The sequence below is a fragment of the Lissotriton vulgaris genome, chromosome 4_1 (assembly GCF_964263255.1).
Source record: "Lissotriton vulgaris chromosome 4_1, aLisVul1.2, whole genome shotgun sequence".
In the NCBI taxonomy this organism is placed as follows: Eukaryota; Metazoa; Chordata; class Amphibia; order Caudata; family Salamandridae; genus Lissotriton; species Lissotriton vulgaris.
In genome coordinates this window covers 108,484,405-108,497,259 of record NC_141691.1, presented here as the reverse complement: position 1 = coordinate 108,497,259, position 12,855 = coordinate 108,484,405, and the positions used below count along the sequence as shown (strand labels likewise).

The following is a 12,855-nucleotide window of genomic DNA, read 5'->3' as shown; positions in this document are numbered from 1 at the left end:
TTGCACCACTGCCGGTGACCACTCGCTCTTAATTACTCTTTCTTTCCATATTCTGTTGTCCTGAGTGAAAAGCTCCCGGCCTCTAAGGATCTGGAAGGGACTATAGCCAGTGTTCGTGGGCGTTATCCGGTACGCCCACACCATGTGCCAAATCTCTGCTTCCCAGTCTTTGTTGTCTGAAATCGCCGCTTGTATCGAGCCCATCACCACTCTATTGAAACGCTCCACCAAGCCATTTCCCACTGGATGATATATGGACGTGTGTTTTGCCACAATTCCGTTTCTCTGCATGAACTGAGACCATTTCTCAGAACGGAACTGGGGTCCATTGTCGCTGAGGACACACTTTGGGATGCCCTCTCTCACAAATGTTTCCGCCATGAAGCTCACTATCATTTCCGTGTCCATGGTTTCCTCGATCTTCAATTCCGGCCATTTGGAATAGCGATCCATCATTACGCATATGTACTTCTGTATTCCTTGTGCATTCAGAACTGGACCTAGTATGTCTATGGACAGTTCCTCCCACGGATTTTGTGGAGGATCAATTTTTCCCAAGGCAGGGCGTAATGGTTTCAGTGTTTTGTCCGCGCCCTGGCACCTCGGACATTCTCTAACGTGTCTTTCCGCTCTTATGTCCATTCCTGGCCACCAATAATTCTGCTTGGCTCTTAGTTTCAACTTCCCGCTCCCAGGTGGCCTTCGTGTAACATGTCCATTAACCGGGAGATCATTTTTTCTGGAGGTATGACTCTCTCTCCTCTGTATACAAATACGCCCTGGTCATCCATAGATAGTTCCTCTCGCACTTCAAAGTAGGGGACGAGGCCTCGTCCTGTCTTGCTTTTGTCCGGCCAACCCCTTACGATATATGCCTTCACTTCTTCTAGGACGGGGTCCCCATCATAAGCTAGTTTCCATTCCTGCTTGCTTATGGACGTTTCTAGGTCTTCGGTGAGTGCGACCCACTCTTCCGCTGCCTCACTGCATTCTGTACTGGTTTCCATCGCTGCCGCCCGGCTCAGGTAGTCCGCCACCTTGTTCTTATTCCCTGGGATGTGCTCCACATCGTATCGGAATTCCATCAATTTGAGCGACATTTTCGAGATCCTCGGCGTTGCATCTGCGTGTCCACTGGATGTGAGTACCTTGAGCAAGGGCTTGTGGTCGGTCCTCAACCGGAACCTGGTGCCCCACAGGAACTGCCGAAAACGAGACATGGCCCACACCACTGCTAACATTTCTTTTTCGATCACACTGTACTTTTTTTCAGTGTCATTAAGGGTGCGGGACGCAAAACATATTGTTTCTACTCTCCCCTGGCCGCGGTCTTGCATGAGGACTGCTCCCAGTCCTTTATCACTGGCATCCGTCGTGAGTATTGTGCTTCCTTGGGGGTCAAACCCCTGCAGGGGAATCGCCCCTGCCACTTCTCTTTTTATTCCCTCAAATTCTTGCTGGGCTTCCTCTGACCACCGGAATTCACTGTTCTCTCTGGTTAGTAGCCTCATGTGATGGGTCTTTGAGGCGAAATGTTCTATGAACTTCCCGTAATATTCTGCCATGCCCAGGAATGATCTGACCTCTTCTTTGTTGGCTGGTGAGGGTGCGTCGCAGATTGCCTTCACGTTTTCCCTCTTGGGGGTCACTCCTCGTGCACTTATCTCGTGGCCCAAGTACGTCACCTTTTCCATTCCTCTGCCGTGAGGCCCTTCCTTTCCAGGATACTCAATACTACGTCCAGTTTCTTGTCATGGTCGGCTCTGTCGCGACCCATCACCAAAATATCATCTTGAAAGTATTGAACTCCCCGAATGTCCTGGAACAACTGGTGCATTAGTTTTTGGAACACCGCAGCCGCCGAGGCTAGCCCGAACGGCATGCGGCGGAATCAATAGCACCCGAAGGGAGTTATGAATGATGTCAAACTGCGACTCTCCGGGTGTAATGCGATCTGGTGATACGCCGATGTTAAGTCTATGGTGGAGTACCACTGAATACCCCTTCAATCAATCAATCAGTGACACTTATAAAGCGCGCTACATACCCGTAGGGTCTCAAGGCGCTGGGGAGGGGGGGTGCCGCTACTGCTCGAACAGCCAGGTCTTCAGCTTCTTCCTGAAGGAGAGGTGGTCTTGGGTCAGGCGCAGGTCGGTCGGGAGGGAGTTCCAGGTCTTGGCGGCCAGGTAGGAGAAGGACCTTCCTCCTGTAGTCGCTCTTCGGATGCGGGGGACGGCGGCGAGGGCGTGGTTGGCTGATCGGAGGTGGCGTTTGGGAGCGTAGAAGTTGACTCGGCTGTTGAGGTAGCTCGGGCCTTGGTCGTGTAGGGCTTTGTGTGCGTGGGTGAGGAGGCGGAAGGTGATTCTCTTGTTGATGGGGAGCCAGTGAAGGTCTCTCAGATGTCCGGAGATGTGGCTGGATCGTGGGATGTCGAGGATGAGTCTGGCTGAGGCGTTTTGGATCCGCTGGAGTCTCTTCTGGAGCTTGGCGGTGGTCCCGGCGTAGAGGGCGTTACCGTAGTCCAGTCGGCTGGTGACGAGGGCCTGGGTGACGGTCTTCCTGGTCTCTGAGGGGATCCACCAGAAGATCTTCCGTAGCATGCGTAGGATGTTGAAGCACGCCGAGGAGACGCTGTTGACTTGCCTGGTCATGGAGAGGGAGGAGTCCAGGATGAAGCCCAGGTTTCGTGCATGGTCTGTCGGTTTGGGTGCGGTGCCCAGGGCGGGAGGCCACCAGGAGTCGTCCCAGGCGGAGGGTGAAGAGCCCAGGATGAGGACCTCCGTCTTGTCCGAGTTCAGTTTCAGGCGGCTGGTCGTCATCCACTCGGCTACCTCTTTCATCCCTTCGTGCAGGTTGGCTCTGGCGGCGGCGGGGTTGTTGGTCAGTGAGAGGATCAGCTGGGTGTCGTCGGCGTAGGAGATGATGCTGAGGTGGTGTTTGCGTACGATGGCCGCGAGGGGGCTCATGTAGACGTTGAAGAGGGTGGGGCTCAGTGATGATCCTTGGGGGACGCCGCAGATGACTTCGGAGGCCTCTGACTTGTACGGAGGTAGGCGGACTCGCTGTGTTCTTCCGTCGAGGAAGGAGATGATCCATTCCAGCGCCTTGTCCTGGATACCGATGTTGCTGAGGCGCCGTGTTAGGGTGCGGTGGCAGACCGTGTCGAATGCCGCGGAGAGGTCTAGGAGGATGAGGGCCGCTGTTTCTCCATTGTCCATCAGGGCTCGGATGTCATCGGTGGCGGCGATGAGGGCGGTCTCGGTGCTGTGTTTGGCTCGGAAGCCGGACTGTGAGGGGTCGAGGGATCCGTTCGTCTCGAGGAAGGCGGCCATCTGCTTGTTGACGGTCTTCTCGATGACTTTGGCTGGAAACGGTAGAAGCGAGATGGGGCGGTAATTCTTGAGGTCGGTGGGGTCCGCTGTTGGTTTTTTGAGTAGAGCGCTGAGTTCGGCGTGTTTCCAGCTTTCGGGGAAGATGGCGGTGTCGAAGGATGTGTTGATGATGTCTCGCAGGTGGGGTGCGATGACAGCGTCGGCCTTGTTGAAGACGTGGTGAGGGCAGGGGTCGGTTGGTGATCCGGAGTGGATGGAGTTCATCGTGCGGATGGTATCTTCTGTGCTGATCGGAGTCCAGGCGTGGAGGGTGGTGGTGGGGGGGGGTGGCAGGTCGGTCGTGGTGTGCGTTGGTTGGTTGTTGAAACTGCTGTGTATGTCCGTGATCTTGTTGTGGAAGTATGAGGCGAGGGAGTTGCAGAGGTCTTGCGATGGGGTGATGTCGTTGTTTCCTGCGCTGGGGTTGGAAAGCTCTTTCACGATGTTGAAGAGTTCCTTGCTGTTGTGTGCGTTGTTGTCCAACCGGTCCTTGAATGCTGTTCTCTTGGCGGCGCGGATCAGCTGGTGGTGTTTCCGGGTGGCCAGTTTGTAGGAGGTCCTGTTGTCCGGTGTCGGGTCCCTTTTCCAGACTTTCTCGAGGGCTCGGCAGTTCTTCTTGGAGCTCTTGAGTTCGTCGGTGAACCATGGGGCCTTCTTGCTGCCGGGTCTGCTGGGCGGGGTCCTCAGCGGGGCGAGCTCGTCCGCGCAGATGGTGATCCACTTCGTGAGGTTGTCGGCGGCCTGGCTGGGGTTCGCTGAGCTGGCAGGAGGGTGTTGGCTCAGGGAGGTGGCGAGCTGGTCTGCTGTGATCTTGTTCCAGCTTCTGCGGGCGGTGTGTTGCTGGTGTTGGTGGGTCGTCGTTCTCTTGAAGGTGAAGTGGACGCAGCTGTGGTCCGTCCATTGAAGCTCTGTGGCGTGGCTGAAGTCGATGTCAGTGCTGGATGAGAAGACGGCGTCGAGTGTGTGTCCGGCGAGGTGGGTGGGGGTGGACACCAGTTGCTTGAGTCCCAGGTTGGCGAGGTTGTCGAGCAGGGTGCTGGTGTTGTGGTCGTTGTTGTTCTCCAGGTGGAAGTTCAGGTCCCCCAGGAGGATGTAGTCAGCGGAGGGGAGGGCATGCGGGCTGACGAAGTCGGCGATGTCCTCGCTGAATTGCGTGCGTGGTCCGGGGGGTCGGTAGATCAGGGTGCCTCTGAGGGTGGTGTTCGGGTCGGTGTGGATCTGGAAATGCAGGTGTTCGGCGGTGGTCAGGGTGTTGTCGGTGCTGGTCGTGAGACGGATGGTGTTCCTGTGGATGATGGCGATGCCTCCTCCCATCTGGTTGGCGTTGCGGTCCCTCCGGATGATCTTGTAGCCCTCTGGGATGGCGATGGCGATGTCGGGAGCTGAAGAGGCGTTCATCCAGGTCTCCGTGAGGAAGGCAACGTCAGGGCCAGCATTTCTTCTATCCGGGGTAGGGGGAACTTCTCTACCACTATGTTTTTGTTCAACTCACGCAGGGCCACGCATAGACGGACCTTGCCATTGGGTTTCTTCACCACCACCAATGGCGCCAGCCACTCGGCACAGGTAATCGGCTCGATGATTCCTCTTTTCTCTAGCTGCCGTAGCTCCTCCTTCACGTCGTCCCTCACTGCCAACGGGATGTTTCTCACCTTGTGAGCCACCGGCACTGCTCCTTCTCTGAGTATGATCTTGTGCGCGAATTTGTCGAGCCTTCCTACTGAACCGCCAAAGACCGTTGGGAAGTCCTTCCTCCATCTGTTCGTGTTCAGCTCTTCTTCCGGCTCTGTCATCAATATTTGCTCCTTGCCTCCTGGGTCCAGTTTGATCCCCAAGTCTCCTTGGTCGAGCCACCCCAGGACAGAAGGGCCTTTCTCGGAGACGTATAGTTTACACCTGGCCGCCCTGCCCCTGAACTCGAAGTTCAGCTTTCTGCATCCGGCCATGGGGATTCGATCTCCATTATATGTGACGGGGCGTATGTCCAGCTTATCCAGCTCGGGGCCCAGTTGCGGAGCAAACTTCTCCTCCCATACGTTTCTTGGAATTATGGTGTAAGGTGACCCCGTGTCTGCCACCACTTGGACTTCCACACCCCCTATCGTCATGTCCATGATCGGCTTCATAGTCCTCCTTCCGTCGGTGCCTCGGCCTTGGTCGTTCACGCTCAAGATTTCGTCGTAGATGCAGAGGACTGTGACCACCTCCTCTTCGGTCACCTCGTTTGGCTCCTCCACTTCTTGGCCCACGTACTTCACTGCGTTTTTGGAGGCCTTCTTCCTGCACACTTTTTCATAGTGGCCGACAATTCCACAAAACATGCATTTGGCGCGAAGCGCGGGGCACTTCCGGTCGTGCGCCTCGTGCGTCCAACTGCCGCATCTGTAGCAAGGCCGTTTGTTACTTCCGGCCGGTTTGCCGGAGTGGCCTGGGCTGCTTTGCCATTTGTTCGGGCCCTTTTCTGGCTGTTTCCGCGCCAGGTGATCTTTGTGGAGTTCTTCGTTGTCCACCTTGTTCACCACCCCGCTGGGCACATTCTCTTTCTTCGTGGCCGCTGCACACCTTCGCGCCAGTTCGGCTCTCTTGACTATCACCAGTACGTCCTTGAGCGAGGTGTCTCCTGCAGCCCATAGCTTGTCCTGTACGTTCATGCACGTGGTGTGCATCACCACTTGGTCTTTTATGAATTCACTTTCCCAGTTTGCGTACTTGCATGGGGCCGCCAGTTTCCTTAACGCCGCTACATACTCTTCCACCGTCTCCCCTGGTAGTTGTTTCCTTTGTTGGAAGTTAAACCTGTCCACTGAGACGCATACCGAGGGTTTGAAGTGTTCTTCCAGGTCTTCCATTGCATGGGCGTACACATCGTCGTCGTCCGCCTCTCTCTTCTTAGGTACCAAGCTTTTATAGATCCTCAGGCCTTCCGGGCCTAGGTTTAGCAGCAGAATGCGTTTCTTTCTCGGCGGTTTGAATTTCTCCTCACTTTCATCTTCCAGTACTTCTATGAAATTATCTATGTACTCTTTCCAGTCCTCCCATTTCATGAGCGGCTCCCCTGGTCTGGGAAGGAACTGGACTGGCGCTATCGCATAACCTGCTTGTGTGTTCATCTTTTCGCCCCTGGATGTGGGCAGCGCACTTTCCAGGCTTCTCGGGTTCCCTGGTGCACTGTCTTGTTCCTCCTTGTTGAGTAAGGGTGGAGGGCTGCTCCTTTCAGCCCTTTCCTGTTCGGGTGGGGTAGCCAGTGCGGTTGCCTGCGGGCCTTGACCGTGGCTGGCCTCCTGCTTCGGGTGTGTGGCAGTTCACCGCCCTCTTGGTCACTGTGCGCCCACGGTGCTCTGTTCCTCGTGCTGTTGGCTGCGTCGCGCTCCTTGTGGTGCCCGGTCAGGGTGTGGTCGCTCTGCGTTCCCTCGGGCCTTCCTTGCTCGCTCAGTGACTCCGCTCCGTTCCGCCGTTCTTCGCGTAGTCTGCGTGGTGGGGGTCGTGGGTCGTTATCCCACCCTCGTCGCCACTGTAATGATGTTCGTTCTTCCCCCCAATAACTCACAGAGTCGGGTATCGGTGTCACTCTCTTTATTCAAGTCGTAACATACAAGGAGCGCTTAGCATGTCCTTCGCCCAGCCTGCTCGCGCTCTAAATGCCGCGCTACGCACCTCGCGCCCCTACGTCACCGTACGTCACGTGGCTACGTGACGTACCACGTTAGCGCGCTCACTACAGGAACATGCTTTAAGGTTAGTAATTTGCCTTTCTCTTTCCCGAGTAAATATTAAATAAAGTTGGAACCCGACCGCCAGGTGAGCCGTACCCCATAAAAGTGCCTGTGAGCAAACATTACATCAATGCCGAACCCTTAAAATGTCACGTGTACCCGAGTTAAGAAGGTGATAATGTCAAGTGAAATATCGAAACATACCTAAAGATTGAAAATGCCCAGTGCTCCCACCCAATACCATGTCAGCCCTGCTTCTCTGTCCCTCTTAGCTTGCCATGGTTTCTGCATTAGTTTAACCTGCAAGTAATGTTAGTGAATGCACTAAAACATAAGCAGTCATTGCCATCTTGAACTGGTGAATTTAGGCAAAAAATCGTATTATGAACCCAGAAACTTAAACGGTGGTGAGGAAAACAGAAGAAAGAAAAGAAAGAAAGAAGTAGAAGGACGGAGCACTCCTTTTGTCACTGAGCACTTGTCCCCAGCACCTGCCACTCACTGACAAACGTCTCTGAACTAACACCCACGCCCCAGGCCATCCTAAAGTGAAGACAAACAAGAGGCTGGTGAACAGTCAAAGCAGCTTGACTCGGCATGCTGCTGCTCTGTTCTGATTATTCGGAGGGAGAGGGGCTTCAAGTTCAGACACCCGTCAGTGAGCTGCAGTGCTTTACTATGGGCAGACAAGCTCCGGGCTGCTTGAGCACAGTGTAGGAAGGTGGGCATTGCCGCATCAGACGGGCTCTGCGGTTAAAAGAAAACTAAACCTACAGAGGCCGACAAGGTGACAGCAAAGTGCAGACCTACCTACTCGTCCATTCCGATAGTCCAATTCCTAAATCCGGAGCCAGTGGAGTTCTGCCTTAGTGGACAGGCAGCGCCGAGGCAGCTTTTGAAAGGTAAGAAGATGAAGGGTCTTTGAAATGTTACAGCAAGAACACAACACATGGTTTTACAGCGGTGGTGAGTCAATGCAAGTTGCACCTGTGCAGCATTGTGTGGCTGGAGGTGGCAAAGCAATACTCTGCCCACCCATGGAAATCCACAGAATTCTGCCGAGTTTTCCTGTGACTCTGCAAAATTGTCAATGAATGCTCCAACCCGACTGCCAGGAAGAACACAATCCACCCCTCTCTAGAACTCTGTGACACCTTCTCCGATTACTTCCACTGCAATATTGGCGCTATCTATAACAACGTTGACACCCAACATCCCCCTTCTCTCAGCCTTAACAACCTCAACCAACCAGTGAACACCAGCTGAACGATAAGCACCTGGTCCCCGCTGATCACCCAGACCACCACAGCCATCTTGTAGTCCATCCACTCCTGGGCACCCAACTACCTCTGCCCCCATCATCTCTTCAACCTCAAAGCCAACCCAATCAGCACAGAACTCACCTGCATCCTAACTCCTCCATTTCTGCAGCAACCTTCCCAGATGTATGGAAACACACAGAGGTCAGAACCCTCCTAACGGAGCCCTCTGCCAATCCCAGCTACCTCAAAAATAACCAGCCAATCTCGCTGCTCCCCTACCCAGTCAAAGTACTCAAGAAAACCATCAACCAATAGTTCACTGAATACCTGGAACAAAACCACCTACTTGATGCCTCACAATCAGGATTTCGTACAAACCACAGCACTGAAACCACACTGATTGCCGTCACAACAACATCAGATCTTCCTTGACCTCTCTGCTGTATTCAACGCCGTCTCCCACCACACCCTCATCGTCAGACTCCACAACATCGGCATATAGCACAATGCCCTCAAGTGGAATGCTTCTTTCCTTTCAGGATGCACACAGAGCATCCAACTGCATCCCTTCACCTCCACACCCAAGAACATCATTTGCAGCAGCCCCAGGGCCCCTCATCCCCACGTTCAACATCTACATGAACCCCCTGACAGACATGGGCTCAACATAATCTCCTATGCAGATGGCACTCAACTAATCCTATTGCTCACCAACTTCTGCAATGCCATGACCAATGTGGCAAAATGGATGAGAGACAGCTGCCTCGAACTCAATTCTGGCAAAACAGTACTGATCTTTGGAAAAAAAACACCTCTGTATGGGACCACAGCTGGTGGTGGGCAGAACTCGAACCAGCACCCCTGCCAACAGATGATGCAGGCGACCTCTGCATCATCCTTGACAGCCAATTTACCATGAAGCGACAAGTCAACGCAGTCACCCTCTCCTGGTTTCACACCGTCCACATGCTCTGCAGACTCTTCAGATTGATCCTAATCAACACCAGAAAGACTGTCAGGCAGACACTTTTCATCAGCCATTTCGACTATGGCAATCTCTATGCCGGAATCTCCACCCAACTACACAAAAGACTTCAGACCGTACAGAACACTGCTGCCAGAATCACCCAGGACCTCCCCAAATAGACAAACACCACCCCTCACCTCAGAAACGTCCACTAGCTTCTCATCCAGAAGAGATACAGTTCAAGATCCTGATGCACGCATACAGAGATCTATATGATCAAGGACCATCATACATCAACCATCGACTGAACTTCCACCTGCCAGCAAGACACCTGTGCTCCACCTCACTCACCCTCACTCACACCCCCACATCCATCACGGCCGCAACGGGGGTCACTCCTTCTCCTTTATTGCTGCTAGGACCTGGAACAACATACCCCTCCAGCTCCGAACAGCACCCTCCCTGGCTGACTTGAGATGGAGACACGGCATCCTCAGGGCCCAGATACCCTTAAAGATGACAGTGTTGCGCTATACAAATACTGATTGATTGAGAAACCTTTACAGAGAGCAGCCTTCCAGCTAGTGTATGAATACCCTCCATTTTCTTAAGCTATGGTGGGATTTGCAGCTTCCTGAGGTCGTGCACGTCAACACCAGATGCCAGTGTGACTGCACTGGCAGTCTTAGTACTCCAAAGTATTGTCCCTTTTCCTGATCCTTCAGTCCCAAAGGCGCACTCTTTTTTCCTTGCAGCACAGTGTACATCAATACAGAATTGTCAGGTCTGATAATCAGGACTATCATCGCCATGTGGCTGCTTGATCTGTTATTGTAAATTTCTAAAGCACACATTCACACATTCACCTACAGGTCTCTTGGTGCTGAGTTTTAATTCTGAAGTGAACAGTTAAGAAGTCCATGTCTATATGTAAGCTTAGGTAAAAAGCCAGGTCTTCAGCTTTTTTCTAAATCGCAAATGGTCTGTTTCTAATCTCAGAGAAGTAGGCAGAGGGTTCCAGAATTGAGTCTCTGTATGCGACCCTCCTGTCCGTTTGCATCTGAATTTGGGGACTACAAATAAATTCATGTGCATTGATCTTAGGGTGCGCTGTGGGGAGTATTTGTGAATTTGTGAGGAGATGTACTTGTGACCTATGCCATGTATGGCTTTAAACAGGATGCCTCCTGTTTTGAACATGAGGCGCTGCTCTACAGGCAGCCAGTGGAGCAGCCACTGGACCACGTCCTTCCTCTCCGGCAGAACCTAGAGCGTCAGCCTCCAACCCTTCCGATCCAAAGCCACCGACATCATCTGTGGCGTCCCCCAGGAATCATCCCTCAGCCCAACGCTGTTCAATGACTACATGGCCCCCCTCGCACAAGCACAACATCATCTCCTACGCTGACGACACCCAGCTCATCCTCTCCCTCACCAAGGACCCACACACTGCCAAAACCAACCTCCATGAGGGAATGAAGGCCATCGCGACTGGATGAGGAGCAGCCGTCTGAAGATGAGCTCGGACAAGACGGAAGTCCTCATCCTCGGACCCACCCTCTCAGCCTGGGATGGCTCCTGGTGGCTGACCACACTGGGAACAGCACCAACACCCACCGACCATGCACGCAATCTAGGATTCATCTAGGTGTCACTCCGGTGGCCTTAGGGGCTTGTACATATGCCCCAAAATATCTAAACGTTCACAAATAAAGCCCATCCAATCAAAATCGATCAAGTATACATACCACATAATTAATCGTGAATAGAGTCTGAAGTCTGCGTTGGATATAGAAGCTGACTAATGGCACCAGCACATAGAAAAAGTCTGAAATAGAGTGCTATTTTCAGAAAAGCCTGGTGCTGTTCGCATATTGTTTAATTATCACAGCAAATCTGGGGTATCCATGCAGCCATTATTGAAAGTGATAAAAATGACTCAGACCTGTTAAAGGAAGGCATTTTAAAATAACTTTGCATAACCCTGGGAAGAGGACACAGAAGAATTCGGCATCATTATCCGTGAGCCATTCAGTGACAGGAACGTTAGTTATATGAGGCTTTATCTGTCGTGGTTTATAGAGCAAAAAAATAGTATAACTAGTTAGGTTTGAAAACGTCAAAAAGTTTTGATTTTTTAACAAATAAGTGGCCGGTGAAAATACTTCAGAAAGCATTTAGAGGTGTTTTGTTGTGTGTATGAAATTTTAGCCAAAGTTAATGTATTGAAATTGTGGAAAATTGGCCAATTTATTAAAGTTAGAAAGTTTGCTACACTCACAATAATGAATATCAGTGCCAACAGGATTTTAAATGTGGTAAGGCTAGACTACGGGTGTGAAAATACAGTTTTTTGCAAAGTTTTGTGAAAATTACCTGAAATTATGTGCAATTGCATAAACTTCGCTTGATGCTATGTGAACATGAAAAAGCATTGAGAATGCCCAAACATCTAACTTTAAAGTAATGTTGTAGGGTAATGTGAAGCATTACAAGTAAATAGGATTGGAATAGATTTGTATTTGTGTGGAGGCAAAGAACTGTAGAATGATATTAGTGTGAGTTAAACTGTCAGGTGACAGTTGTACTGTGAAGCCAGATCTAAAAACCCATGTAGGTTATAATACATAATAACAATAATAATAATATTAATAAAGAATTTAACATTTTTTAGACGCTAACTTATCACTCTTAAGGTTATCCAGATGCTGGGAGGGCTTTTGGGGAGATTTAGTGAGTTATCGGTCAGCTGAGTTGCCACCGGAACCAGAGATCAAACCATGAGCCCCACGCTACGAAGTCAGCTACTCTGGCTACTGCGCCACACCACTCCCTCCTCCCTTCTGTCCTGCTGCCTAAGGAAAACAACACAAGCTATCTAATTATCTAAGACACTGTAATAGCGTCCCAATGTCATGTGTGTGCCCCTGAAAGTTCAAGCTTAAGCAGCTGCATAAATAAACAAAACGATCACATCTGCATGGAGGGGGAGCATATTTTTGTGGAAGCACAAAACTTCTGCTCAATCAAAGCATTTATTCCTGGCTTCCAACATGTGGTTGGAGCCTAAGCCCCTCTCTAGTGATTCTCACACAATAGTCTGGTGACAACTGCGAGTACATACCTTACATTCACAAGTCAAGGGAGATACCAGCAGGACACGAGCTTGAGAAGAAATGATCTCGAATGGACCAAGGAGACATTTTAGCAGGAGTTGTGCTCTGTGATAATCTAACTGTGTGGCCAGGACTTTACTTTAGACTTTACTTTCAGAGACAAATGTCTTTGTGAAATACATTACTTCTGAGAAATGATTTAGGGGAAAGTTCACCAGGGGATACTTATAAATAGAGAGTGGTGCGCTATTACCGAGATTTGTCTCAGCATGATTAAAAGAGGGTAGAGGAAGTTATGGGAGAGGGAGACAAAAGAGCTGAATGTGTGGGCAAGGTGTAAGTTTAAGGAACACACAGGCAGGATGCATTGGGAAAGTAATGAAGCTCTAGTGTGAGGATGCCGGATGAAGGGCTTTGCAGATGAGT

At 51.4% G+C, this 12,855-nt stretch overlaps 1 protein-coding gene across 1 annotated transcript in view; it reads left to right on the top strand.

The window, feature by feature from the left end:
• LOC147718435 (G protein-coupled receptor 83-like) overlaps positions 1-12,855 on the top strand; it is a 127,520-nt gene that overhangs the window by 92,393 nt on the left and 22,272 nt on the right. The window lies entirely within an intron of this gene.